The sequence below is a fragment of the Leptidea sinapis genome, chromosome 41 (genome assembly GCF_905404315.1).
Source record: "Leptidea sinapis chromosome 41, ilLepSina1.1, whole genome shotgun sequence".
In the NCBI taxonomy this organism is placed as follows: Eukaryota; Metazoa; Arthropoda; class Insecta; order Lepidoptera; family Pieridae; genus Leptidea; species Leptidea sinapis.
In genome coordinates, this window is record NC_066305.1 from 8,872,327 (window position 1) to 8,887,572 (window position 15,246).

General features: G+C 34.1%; 1 protein-coding gene across 1 annotated transcript in view; it reads left to right on the forward strand.

Moving 5' to 3' along the window:
* Positions 1 to 5,273: 5,273 nt before the first annotated feature.
* LOC126976465 (patched domain-containing protein 3) overlaps positions 5,274 to 15,246 on the forward strand; it is an 80,983-nt gene continuing 71,010 nt past the window's right edge. The window contains exon 1 of the mRNA XM_050824795.1: positions 5,274 to 5,448. The gene's annotated coding sequence lies outside the window, so the exon portion shown is untranslated. The remainder of the gene's footprint in view (positions 5,449 to 15,246) is intronic.

A 15,246-nucleotide genomic window follows, 5' to 3' on the forward strand; every position in this document is an offset into this window, starting at 1 on the left:
CACTAATTTTACGAAAATTTAAATTAAAGTACAATTACTTACTTATATTAAATAACTCATTTTCTATTTTTATCAATATGGATGTCCATCCATCTTTTGAAAAATATCGTTATTATATACATTGTTAGAGACAGTCATCAGAATTCCGTTGCTGGATGGACAATGGATGTTCAAAAAATCTTTAATAAGAAATAAAATTAATTAATTATTTTGTTTTATAGAAACCTTTAAGTTGCTTTTGTACCTGTATCACATTAAGTTAATGTTTTAATTGATATTTCCCTAACACAATATGTTCTTCGAACATAAAAGGGAAGTCCTTCAACTTGTATTAATTAAATATGCTAAATGAATAAAGTTTGAATTATAATATGCACATTGATTGATCAATCACTATAATCTTGTATTTTTTATACCAACCTTAAGATTGATATACACTACGATTACGGATATATGAATTGACAAAAAATGTAGTATATAATATTATATTCATTTGTATAAAGAACTAATTAAGAAGGTACTTTGAAAAAGCATTGAATAACTTTAACATGAAGGTAACTGTGCTATATATCAGTTCAATGAAATATTACTGACACTAACTTTTGCCAGCGACTACGCCTGTTTTAAGTTCATGCCGCGTCTCTCGGAGACTCTAAATAAAAAAAAATTCAACAACCGTAAGCACAGTATGTGTTTAGAAGCATATTTAAAAGTCTCAGCGGACGTTCAAATTTAGTTAAGTGTAAACCAATAACAAATATGGACTTAATCAATTGTCATTATTATCATTATAGTAATTTTTTTTATTCAAACAAAACAAATCTTATAACTATATTTACAATACTATGACTACATAAAATTAAAACTATCATTACGTGGAAGCGTACAAAGAATACTGGCAGCATTTCCGCACTGGATAGCTAGGCTGATCCGTTGACCGAAATAGCTGCCAGCGCTTGGGTTTCCAGTAGCCTTATTGAGGCGCGTTAATAGTAGTTTGAACATTCTCCGCGCCTCTGGGCACACGGGCCAAGTGTCTCAACACCAAACGGCACAAAGAGGTATGACTCACTGAGACCAATATATTTGCGACGCTTTTTTCTTCGGCAGTCGAAGCAGCAGCCCCAGCACCAACTGAAGTATGTTGGACATGAGCAGGAATGGATGAATGGAATTAATTAATTTAAAAATAATATCAATACGATTTTGATTTACCTTGACCACATTGATATAAGAGCAGCTTTCTTCGACGTCACATTATATAATGTGAACTCAACCTAAAGTGTTATGGGACGCCCTCAGTATAATGGACATAGAATATACTTATATATAGACGATCTGCTAGCCCGATAATGCGTGACCAATTTCGATAAGTCAATGGATGCGTAAGCTGGTGTTTTAATATTCATAATACTAACGTGCTAAATACCAAGCGTTGCTGACTTTTTACGACTTGTCAATCAAAATCGGTATATATATATAATAAAATATATATATATATTATATATTTTTTTTTCTTTATTTATATTATACGTAATTTTGAATATCGTACGTAGCATTGATTTCTACTAATCAAATCTAAATATTGCTTTGTAAATTTACTGAACGTTGTGTTTCCCGAAAATAGAGAAATATCTTTCTTAAATTTTTTGTTTTAAACGTGAAAATAACTTTTTACTAATAAAAACCCACTACAAACATATCATTACACTTTATATTTTAAAACAATGCAAACGACACAGTAAACAATAACTTTTCCACACAAAGTTTTGGTAAAATTACAACTTTGACATGAGTATGTGACTTTTTCGACCGCAAACTATAGATATATTTTTTTACACCTCATTAGGTGGCAAACCAGCGGATTGTCTCCTGGTGGAAATAAAAAAGCTGCCCATGAACTCGATTGAATTTAATTTTAATTAAACCAACTAAATTTGTTCCGGTATGATGATAAATTTGTTTTGATACCCGACGAGACGTGAGTCCCAGTCCTATAGTCGTTCACAACACCCACACTCGCACATGGACAGACTGACGGACTGACATATACCACATACACAATCACATTTCAAACAAACTTCTCAAGTAAATACCATTTCAGGGTCTAAATACGTAAATGTATTTTCCTCCTCTCCAAAAAAAAGATGCAATCCGTGATGTACTATAACATAATAAAAATCCGGCAACAGTTTTTTTTATGAAAATAAGGGACGAGACGAGCAGGACGTTCAGCTGATGGTAATTGATACGCCTTACCTATTACAATGCAGTGCCGCTTAGGATTCTTGAAAAACCCACAAATTCTCGTCACCTTGAGACATAAGATGTTAAGTCTCATTTGCCCAGTAATTTTACTAGCCACGGCGCTCTTTAGACAGAAGCACAGTAATGTTTACACATTACTGCTTCACAGCAGAAAAAGGTGCCGTTGTGGTACCCATAATCTAGCCGGCTTCCTGTGCAAAGGAGCGTCCCACTGGTAGAATACACTCCTGTAATTCCTCTTGTGTTGCAAGAGTATGTAAGCAATGTGATATAAAAAATTACAGTCGATTTTTGTGAACATCTCCTAAATTCACTAATGACGATATTTTCTGAATACAAACACGTATTTTGTTGACAACTAAAAACGATGTGTCGAGTGACGATATGAACAAAGCATCCTTTACCTGGTCGTAAATAACATACCCTACTCATTACAATGCAGTGCCGCTTAGGATTCTTGATGAACACAAAATCGTAAACGACATCGCTAATGCGCATTTAGAGATTTTTTAAGGGATGAGACGAGCAAGACGTACAGCTTATGATAATTTGGATTCTTTTCAAAGTCAAAAATTCTGAGCGGCACTACAATTGCGCTCGTCACCACCACTTAAGATGTTAAGTTTCATTTTTCCAGTAATTTCACTAGCTAGGGTGCCTTCAGATCGAAACAATAATGTTTAAACATTACTATATCTATAATCTAGCTGGCATCCTGTGCAAAGATGCTTCCCACTGGTAAATGCTCTTAGTCGACTCTTACAAAACCCTCGGGCCTGGGATTTCCCTATACTTTTTATGCCCCCGGGAAACACAGGGCAGATATAAGATATTACCTTCATTACCTCAGTAAAATCACTAGCTCCGACGTACTCTAAAGCAGCCAACCCATCATGTTTTTCATACAAGCGCTCATTCGTGATTATGGAGTTTTATCGCTTCTTTCTTTGATAAAATTTTCCTGATAGGTATCTTGTGCATTGCATGTAGGTTTCTATCGAAGCAGAAAATACAAATATAAACATTTTGTTCACATATTATTTGGGTTACTCACCTATATGTAGTCTAGCCTATTGTTACAACGAAATGATATTTTCTCTTTTGCATAAAAATTGTTACTAATGTTCGTTAGTACATTACTTACATAATTAAAAGAGTAAGAAGCCCATAGAGCAACAAAGCCCATTCAAAATGATCTTCAGTGAACAGTGTATTGTTGTCACTGTTTTCATAACTTTTGATAATAGAAACAAAGACGTGACACATTCTCGAATTTCGAATTCTAGAAACTTTGACAACAGACATTTTGATAGAGTGTGTAAATATAAGATGGCGAAGTCAAAATGGCAGCCATGCAGATAGAAACATGTCATTTACAAAAAATTTTAAATAGTGTCACAAAATATCCCGTAAAAAAATATAATTAATTAAATTTAACTCTAGTATGTCATGTATGTCATGTCAGGGAATAATCTGGATTATTAAACGGAAAGTCCGAAGTACCTATTTCACCTAATAATTGTGTACTTTAATAGTTTTTCTATTTTTCATTCATAAATGTTTGCTACTTACTTACTTTTAGGATGACTTTGAAACCAAAGAAACATGGTGTTTTAGCATAATGGAGCTCCGGAACATTTTGCTCGCAACGTATGAGAACATCTTAACGTTCGCTTTCCCCAAGGATGGATCGGCCGTGGGGGACTGGTGCTTTGGCCTGCTCGTTCTCCGGACCTCACACCCTTGGATTTCTTTTTGTGGGGTAACGTCAAGGACAGATTGTATTTCTCCAAATGCCCAACTGATGCCGAGGTGGAACAGCGTTATGGATCGGTTTTCGCATCAATAACACCGACGATGGTGCGAACTGCCATACACACCATATCCCGACGCGCGAGGTTGTGTATTGAGCAAGGCACATTGAGCCGTTTCTGTAAGTGTTCGTTTAAGTTGTTTCGTTAGGTTAGGTCTTTTAAAATTTTTGTTGTTCCGCAAATTAGGTGGGATTTAGGTACATTCTTCGTAGTTACTCATTAATTTTCTGAAATAGGGTTTGCACATCAGTGAAAATAATATTTTTTTATTTTTTTGGGGTATGTTATACAGCGTTACTACGGTTCTTAAATATTGTGAATGGATTCGTTATAAGGCCCCACTAAACCCCCTTTCGGCTTTACGGCTATTTTTGTGACAGCCTGTATATCTTAATTTTAAAAGAAACCCTGAAAATTGCCATAAGACCACTAATATCACTTGCTCGGTGTCTTACAAAACGAAACACGATTACATAGGTACATATTATGTAGATGAGGTTATATCTTGTATAATTGTATGTCGACACCACGATTAAAATATAATAAAAACACCATCTCGCACTTGGCTTGCTTTTTTATATTTAATTTTAGAGTACATATTTATTATATACCCATAAATAATAAATCTTAAACTTAAATAATACTTTATAAATATAAAAAGTTAGCGAAAAAGTATATATTCTTTATATATCGGCTTTTCTTGCCGTTTGTTTAATAAGACAAAATATAAGAATAAATACTCTACGTCTACGGGAATAGGCGCCCACTCTTTGAGTAATGCACATTACATACACCTTTATATAAGATTTATTATGTTATTTTCTATTTTTTATATTCGATTGGACTATCATAATTTATGCACATTGAAAAAGTAAAAGTAATTTTAAGAGTGCTCTATGCTTTTACACTTATCTGTAATTACACCCACGCCTTTCACAATAACTGCTTTAAACAAGATAACATCTCAAGAGGATTGCCTCTACATCTTCGTGAGCTTAGAGTTATTGTCACTATAAAGATAGTCGGAATTCCACAGGTCTGACAGTGAAAAAGGAAGACGGTCGGGTCGACAGTCGACACGCTTAGGATTAGGGCTGGCGACGGGATGCTTACGGTCCTTATCTCAGTGTTTCGTTAATAGAGTGGGGTTAAAGCGAAGAATCGGCCCCGGCAATCGACACTCGAGTCGTGTAGAGCAAGTACGCCGCACACAGCGACAGACGCCGCGCTGCGCCCGCGCAACGAAACAAACGCTCGATAAAATAATGTATTCCATTTCAGTGCTCAGGTGAAAAGATTGTGAAACAGTGCGTACATAAGTGTTTATAACGAACTCAAGGGATTTGTTTTACACACCGATATTAAGGTAAATATTTGTTTTAATATCGCAACTGTTTGGTGCATGTTCCGATACGCGGTTTCATTTTGCGGACTTAATTGCGACACTCTTACGTCCGACCTAAACTTACTTTCACGTTTCTACGTTGCTCTAAAAAAGTTATAATACTCTTAAAAAATACAATTTAATTACCAGGATACCTTTTTTATTTTATTCCTTTTATGTAATAAGGATATTACAATATATTACTGCACATACTGTGACATTTTTAAAATCTTAAAAATTATAATATGTACGTTATGTTATGACAACTACGGGGTGTCCAATTATAAATTAATAAATACGAAACGTCATATATTAAATAAATAAAAAATATATAAATCAATTAATTTAAAACCTATATATAAGTGAAGGTGCTGTTTGAAAGTTAACCACCAAAAGTGGGAGAGTTAATACTTGTATATAATAAATGTAATAGTAAGAATATATATGACGACAACACATGCGAATTCTTTCGCTCATGTTTGTTAAGAAAACATGATTCTAGAACATTTTCATGCCATATTTATGATACCAGGAGCAGATCAAGACAATATGTCATGAATGCAGTAATATCTGATTTGGTATGTGGTTGGATTTATTAATATTGTGTTATATTTGCAATGCGTGATGCATGCGCGTTATGTTACAACACAAAATTCTACTCAATATTATGTGCGGTTTCTGGTTACATGAATGTAAAGTGTATTTATAATACTACACAGTGGTTATATTGTGTCTACTTGTAAGGCATTCCACGTATTACAATCTCGATATTTACAGGATCGATAATTTTCGATCGCGCGGGATTTCCGAATTTACAGGAATCAGGAAGTATTACTGAAGGAAATTACTAGGCAAATGAGATTTGACATCTTATGTCGCAAGGTGACGAGCGCAGTTGTAGTATAGCTCCTGCTCGTCTCGTTCCTTATTTTCATAAAAATGAAGTATATGTAAATGTTCTTACATTAAGATGCCTAGTCTTAATTATACAAATAAAAATATATTTGTATAAATTACATCAAAATTTTATTGTTTCAACTTCTTTTGTTGAAAATGTTTACGAAATTAAAAAAAAAAACATTGCGTGCGTACAAAGTACACATGTCAGAAGTGAAACCTGCATGGTGACTGAACCTCTAAACTGCATATGAATTCCTGGTACGTGTTGCTAAGATGACACTTGATTTCAACCGCTATGAAAGACATTCCTACCACCACTAATATATATAATAATATGTTCTCATGGTGTCTATGTAGTAATGCGTCGTGCGCTTGGAGTCAGAATATATTAAGGTATACTCGCGCCATACTTAAGACAATCTCTTCTTTAACTATGATCGCCTGGTATCAAAACATTGTATTATGCTTCCTATCTCATTATCTCCCATGTTAAATATTATGAATTGATGTGACTGCCTTTTTTACTGTCGCTTTTTCGTTTCATCGACTTTCAAGTCACAACGATGATAAAGAAGTTTTCACTTCAATAGTATGCATATTTCTGTGTCATTCTTTGCCGGCTTCATCCTACACATTTTCGTATTTGTGTCTCTTACCTGTCGTTTTTTCCGTTGTATCCGGTTTGAAATCACAACGATTCTAAAGAAGTTTCACTTCAGAAGTATGCAAAATATAGCCCGTTTCAAAAAAGCACACTTGCCTTTCCTACTAATAATAAGGTATTTATTAATAAAGCCAAAAAAAATGAAAACAAATCGATTCACACATCCCACTTTCGGAACCTTTCGCTCTTTGCAGGATTAGAACAGGATGCGGATCTTAAAATCCAGGTATTGAATAACAAATGGTTCTGGTATCTTAAGATAATCACTCACAAATAGAATAACAAGCACAATTGCAATATCATTATAATGTAAAAGTGTGTACATTATCATTAGTTTTTCGATGAAAGATGAAAGAAACAATAATTTTTCATTTTTGTTTGTATTCTATCTTCTTTGTTTTCTTGAAAAAGAAGTGCTTCAAATAATAAAAGTTGAAATAGAATGTTCTCTCTCGAGTTGAAACAAACTGCACACTGTGTGCAAAATTTATTAAAATCTTTTCGGTAGTTTAGGAGCTGAGCGCGGACAAACAAATTTTTATGTCAAATTTTATACATAAAGATATCTTAGATCATTTAAATGTCTAGATAGACTATGATAGCTGTGATCGTTAAAAAAATTGAGTTTGAAACTAACCTCAATTTTGAACCATTCACGCACACTAACACATGGTGTTAATCTCGAGTGTAAGACGTAGCTTGTTACGCGCACTAAACTAATATTCCTGGCCTGTTTTTTTCTGTTATCTAACAGAGACTCTATCTAGGTGTATTAATTATGTAATAAAGATACCACTATTGTGGCTTAATTTGAACTAATAAAAATTGCTTATACTTATACTGGATCTTATACAAACTACTTTATTGAAGAATATAATTTATACATCTTACACGGGACAAGCCTATTATGTTAAATGTCCATTTAAATAATAAACTGCCATTCAATGAGGTTTTTGTACTTGTTATAGTTTAATTAATTACCATAAACGACAATTATCTTAATAGCTAATTCCTTTATGAGCTAGATGTAATAAATGAAGACCTTACATTTATGTTGTAAAGAAATTAACAGAAAACGTTTCAAATAAAATATTACAGAGTTTGTTAAATGATGTTTTGGTAATATTTTTATATTTCTATGTTTTATTTATTTCTGATTCCTTACAGCTAACAAAATGTAAAAGGTATATAAAAAAAAACAATAGATACGCCAATATTAATGATAAAAAGGTTTATTTGGTTCAAAGTTTTTACAGAAAGCTTATAAGTATCCAAATGATTTGAGTTTTCTTTAGTGTTAATTCCGCCAATATTTGTCTTTAAACAATTCGACACGTGTTTCGCCTCTACACGAGGCATCCTCAGGACATGTTGAGTCGCCAAAATCTGGCACGAGACTGAGGCGAAACACGTGTCGAATTGTTTAAAGACAAATATTGGCGGAATTAACACCAAAGAAAACTCAAATTATTTGGATAATTACGGATTTCTGCAAAGTAACGCCTACTTCAATAAAAAATAGCTTATAAGTAATAATAAAATGAACATTAAGAAGCCAAATCGTGTCTAGTCAGCATTTTTTTGGGAATTACTGAATAGTTACTTCTCAAAGCTGGTATTCTCTAAACACGGTTGAAGCCAGAATTCGAGAATTAAATATTTATTAATTAAATAGATATCCAATCCCCCAAGTCTACTGCTACCATAAACATTGGCAATGAAAATAATATAATTATAAAATTCTTTTTTTTAAATAAATACACAATGGTTAAGTCTCATTTGCCCAGTAATTTCACTAGCTACGGCGCCCTTCAGGCCGATACACAATAAAAAAACTGTAAACTTAACTTCTTAACAAAATAAAAACTATATATTAACTTAAAACAATACTTCATGTTTGTTTTGTTTTTATCCGGGAAGAAGCGCAAAAACTACTGAATAGATTTAATTTCATTTTTGCATTAATATTAGGTAGAAGTCAGGTCAACATATAGGCTATATATTATCACGCTACATGCAGACATACTATATATACTGCTCAAAACATCTACGCGGACGAATTCGCAGGCAGCAGCTATTGTCGTATATGTATGAGCCAACAAACAGATCTATCTCTCAAGACTATTCCGTCAATTTTGTTCGTAGACACAAAAAAAGCTAGTGAGAACCCTAGTAAACAAAACCTCAGGTAGAAATACGAGACGGACATTTTGGGGGTGGACAGTAAATTGATTCTTTGTGAAGGCACAATGGTTACCGGACGTCAGGTGTTCAATACACCTATTGTGAACGAAACCTCTTCGCTAAATTAGACATGCCTGTTATAAGTCAGGTCATTGGAGATAGGGAATGAATAAAAACAGCAATATATTACATGGATTCGATTTTGTCTAAATACAATAGGGCTGTTAAAGTTTATTTTTAACAATAAGGAAAAATATGAGAAGGACGTTACGCCCTGTCCATTACAACGCGGTGCCGCTAAGAATTCTTGAAAATTCCAATGATTCTGAGTGGCACTACAATAATTACGCTTGTCACATTGAGATATAAGATGTTAAGTCTCATTTGCCCAGTAACTTCACTATAACCAGACAACTTCGTGCGCGACCGTTCCACGGGGTGACATACGGTGGTGGGGACGGGGTAATAAGATGTCAGCGGGTAGAGGCTTCCGACTGAAATAAAATAATGCTTACACATCACTGCTTCACGAAAGAAATAGGGACCGTTGTGATTCCCTTGACCTAGCCGGCATCTTGTGCAAAGAAGCCTCCCACTGAAGGATTTAAAGAAAATATTTTTTTATCTTGTTTTTATAACTTTTGTATTATAACCGACCCGGCATATCTACATTTTTTCTATCGTAGTGAATACTCAAACTTTATTTTTATCTCTTCTAGGTTATTCTTAAGGTTGCGCTAGTCGGTCAATCTTCCATGATTCAAACGTTGCATAGCAATTACTACCCTGATTGACGATGTACGTTTAAAATGAAAGTAAAATTGATTTGATTCAATTTTATCTAGCCTTGTATGGAAACAAAAAGGTAATAAAATAATGTGTTGAAAGTTATAGTCGTCGAAACTTCCATATTGCAGCGGTAATTGAGTAAATAAACAACAAATGAAGTTTTTTTTACATATTGAAGACCCCGAAACGGGGCCCATATGTCGGGCTCGGGTGTAAACTACCGACTAAAAACCTCCTCTGTGCTGATAGCCCTGAAGGCTTTTACAGCGAAGCCGGGCGGGGACCTTGGAGGCCGAAAATGTAGCTCACAGGCGCGGGGCGTCTCGGAAGGAGACTCGGACCTCGGAATCAAGAAGAACACTAACGATCTAATATATCTCCAGTGGACAACAAATGAAGATTGAAATTTTTATAATACAGGGATAGATAAGTTACTTAAAATTAAAATAATTTTATTTTGAACAGTGTACATTAAATAGTTATTTGATATATCCAATGGCCTGTTTATAAATTTTACGTTGTCGTTATAAATCATTATTTTTATACCGGTGTGTATGTGCCTGACTGCTATAGCTTACTGCTCTTTACAGCGTGTATTGAAAGTGAAAACCAAGAACTATGAAGAAGCCTTTAGAGTTTAGGAAAATACAGTTTATTAGGTTATAGGTTATTCCCAGAAAATGTTCAAAATAAAGTATTACGTTATTCAAAAGAATTGTTAAAAAACGTTTGTGTGGTAAAGGTTACTATAACATAAATGACTTTCTTAATGATACCACAGATTGGGAATGGAGTGACCGCCCTCAGGCTATTAAATAATAAGTTTAATTGTACAATATTACTTTGTAAACATATTTATTTGATGAAAAAAACTCGCCGAGTTTGTTGCGCCCATTCTTCTCAGGTCTGAGACATTAATTTTGGAATGGGTGGTAGTTTTTTGACTTTCAATAAGTGATGTCACATCCTATTTTGAATAAAAATATTTGAATTTGAATATAGACACACGACGCTAATCTTATAGACTTCGTTAGTTGAATAATTATATCAAATATTGCTTTCATATAAATTTATTTGCTATCGAGAAGTAAAACTTCTGGTAGTATATTAGTACCTTGTAGTATGTTAGTTCAATGTTCAATCGTAGCCATGCTTCAAGCAATTCCTACAGAACTATAATTGTAATATACTTAGGCTCTGTTGAACCATATAATTTTAGCAATAACAAACTTATAAAAGAAGCAGAAAATTCTGCATCATTTGAAAATTTTTAGATGACGTCATTACTTTAAGTTTTACTGTAACCGTCCAATCTTCGCCTGTTAAAGCTATTGTTAATGTTAAATAGCTAGATAGCGACCTGTCAATAGTTTCAAATAAATGTTCGATATTGACTTGATAACTTTAACTATGGCAAGGAATACGATGGTACAACACATTCCGCAGTCTATGTTAAAGTCAGCGTTACTGATAATGTTAAATTTGAATTCTATCCTATGGTATATTGCTATGGGGCAACGCTGCCGATATTAATACAATATTTGTGCTGCAGAAGAGGGCTATTCGCGCTATTTATAACCTAGGTCCTAAAGAATCATTGAGAGCAAAATTCAAAGAAATTAACATCTTGACTGTTGCTTCTCAATATATTCTTGATAATATAATATATGTTCATAGGCACATAAGTGCATTTGCCAGAAACTGTCATAACCATAATGTTAACACCAGGAACAGACATAAACTGATGATGCCTACTACTCGGCTAAGTTGAGTAAGTAAGTCTTTTGTGTGGCGATGTATATGCTTTTACAACAAGATCCCAGAAAATGTTCAAAACAAAAGTATTACGTTATTCAAGAGAATTGTTAAAAAACGTTTGTGTGGTAAAAGGTTCCTTTAACATAAATGACTTTCTTAATGATACCACAGATTGGGAATGGAGCGACCGCCCTCAGGCTATTAAATAATAAGTTTAATTGTACAATGTTACTTTGTAAATGTTACTTGTTAATTGTAAAACATATTTTTGATGGAAAAAAAAAAGCCCGCTGAGTTTGTTGCGCCCATTCTTCTCAGGACTGAGGCATTCATTTTGGAATGAAAGGTAGATTTTTTGACTTTCAATAAGTGATTTCACATCCTATTTTGAATAAAAATATTTGAATTTGAATTAAACCTTAACTATATCATATCTCTGGTGTGGCGCACCCCAGTATCAGCTCGAGCCATTTGAACGCGTGCAACGTAGAGCAGCTCGAATTGTCGGGGACCCAGTGCTCTGTGAACGGCTGGATCACTTGGCGTTGCGTAGAGATGTCGCTTCATTGTGTGTCTTCTACCGCATTTATCACGAGGAGTGTTCCGAAGAGCTGTTTAACCTGATTCCTGCCGCCGAATTCCACCTTCGCACGACACGCCACAAGTTATGATATCATCCCCACCATCTGGACGTGTGGCGGTCCTCCACAGTGCGGTTTTCAAGGAGCTTTCTTCCACGTACTATAAAGCTGTGGAATGGGCTTCCATGCGGTGTTTTCGGGACGATACGACATGGGTACCTTCAAAAAAAAGCGGATACACCTTCCTTAAAGGCTGGCAACGCTCCTGTGATTCCTCTGGTGTTGCAAGAGATTGTGGGCGGCGGTGATCACTTAACACCAGGTGACCGTCGTTTGTCCTCCTATTCCATAAAAAAAAATTGACGCAAGCCAGTCTAGATTCTTCCTCATGCAATACTCCGTAATCTTTTCGAATTGAATTGTACTAACCACACAGATGTACCGACTTTTTCAAAGCCATTGCATCAACATTTCATTAAGTAACGCTGCTAAAAGTGTAGAATTGCACACATTACCCAACCTATTGAATGTAGCTCAACACAATATTACGTTAACTTATAAAGGTGATTGAATAAGACTAATATACGTGGAAGCTTTGATTTTTAATGGGAAAATCGTATCTACTTTAAGATTATTTTATTGTGCCTGTTCGATCATTTAATCAATGATCTATACATCCAATATATAAAATTCTCACGTCGCGGTGTTTGTAGTTAAACTCCTTCGAAACGGCTTGGCCGATTCTCATGATTTTGAATTTTGACTGCATATTGGGTAGGTCTGAGAATCGGACAACATCTATTTTTCATCCCCCTAAATGTTAAGGGTGGTCCACGCCAAATTTTTATTTTAATTTTTTTATAGTTTTTTTTAAATTAGTTTGATTATGGGTCAGCATTAAAAAATACATAGAACTTCAAATTTTCACCCATCTACGATCAACAGTTACTTTTGTATCGCGATTTTAATATCGGCAATACAACGTTTGCTGGGTCAGCTAGTCTATACATATAAATAAAATTGAAGTGTATGTTTGTAATATTGAAATAACCGTTTATTACTACATGTATATGAATATATACATAGTACATACACAAAAATAACATTTTTTACAATTTTTGTCTGTCTGTCTGTCTGTTTGTTCCGGCTAATCTCTGAATGGCTGGATCGATTTTGACGGGACTTTTATTGGCAGGTAGCTGATGTAATAAAGAGTAACTTAGGCTTTACATTTATTTTAGAAAAATTATTTTATTTTAGAAAAATAAAGTAATGTTGCAATGTAGAAGAAACGGTCTAACTCTAAAAATAATTTATATGGCAAAACAACGTTTGCCGGTTCAGCAAGTATTTAATTAGTGTTGAAGTTTAGCAACTTTAATAATGTCAAATGACAATGATGAATTTCAGTATTTTACGTTTTACTGATTTTACTACATATACTTAAGTTTAAGTGAAAAGAAGTGGCAAGAAACAAATTGTAACACACGTTTACTTACAGAATAAAATGAAAGAAAGTAATCAACGCTTAGCGACATAATAATCTTAATATATATAAATTACGTGACACGTTGTTTGTGCGCGATGGACTCCTAAACTAATGAACGGATTTTAATGGGGATTACTTCATGTAGCAGTTTGGTCCAACTTGAGAGATGGGATAATTTTATTTCGATTGGGGACCCATAATTATTTTTATTTTCAATATTTGTTTTGTATGGACATATTTTCTATGAGAGACAGAACAACGTCTGTCGGGTCAGCTACTTCACTTATAAAATTTGAAATTAAATAATATTTACGGTCACGAGTCAAAATAAAATCCCATTCTATCTCTTAAGTTCAATCAAACTTTACACAGTGTACAAAATTTTATTAAAATCGGTTCAGTACTTTAAATGTTCCTCGCGGACAAACAACGTGACACGATTTTTTTATAAATATAAAGACTTATAGGGAAAGTACATACAAAATGACATACACTCACAAAAAAACTGTTGCGGGTAGAATTTCGAAAAATCCTTTCTTAGCTGACCTCTACCCGGCAAAAGGAATATTCCTACCAAATTTTAAGTCTCTACGCCTTATGGTGCCAGAGATATCATGAGGAGTCAATATGTAGGTGGAAATTTTTTATATCTTTATATATATAAATTACGTGACACGTTGTTTGTCCGCGACGGACTCCTAAACTAATGAACGGATTTTAATGGGGATTACTTCATGTAGCAGTTTGGTCCAACTTGAGAGATAGGATAGTTTTTATTTCGATTTGGGACCCATAATTATTTTTATTTACAATATTTGTTTTGTATGGACATATTTTCTATGAGAGAATTTAGTGGCGCACGGTTTGACAGTTCCGCTGTGAAACAATTTCATTATAACAACAGGGAGCATTTTTGATGAAATAACTCTTGAGTTTTTGAAATATTATTGGCAAATTCCTATTAAACAGATTTTTTTAGTATCTACGGCACGTCTGCCGGCTCAGCTAGTATAATATATAATTTCCAACCAATTAGTTATGCAACATCTTTGAAGTACATACATGTACAATAAGTACTTTTTAAAATAACGTTCTATATTCTGTTTACATACCATATTTTATTTATTTAAAAAAAATACCAACTTTATTATGTTGGGATTGTACAGAAAAGACTCATTTAATTGTCCCCTATTACTTTTACAAAACAAAACAGCGCATTTGCCCATTTTTGTGATAATGCTTCGATTCGAGATTTGGCGTCATATTGACACCGCTGTATTGCTTACTGAGGCTATTAGTCTCAGTAAGTGGTTAGAGGGGTAAAGGCGAACATGACCCCTGTAATAATAGCCTACACACATGGTTGGATTTGGTATGGCCATCGGAAGTTGGGTCCTCGCACTAATTTCGATGGA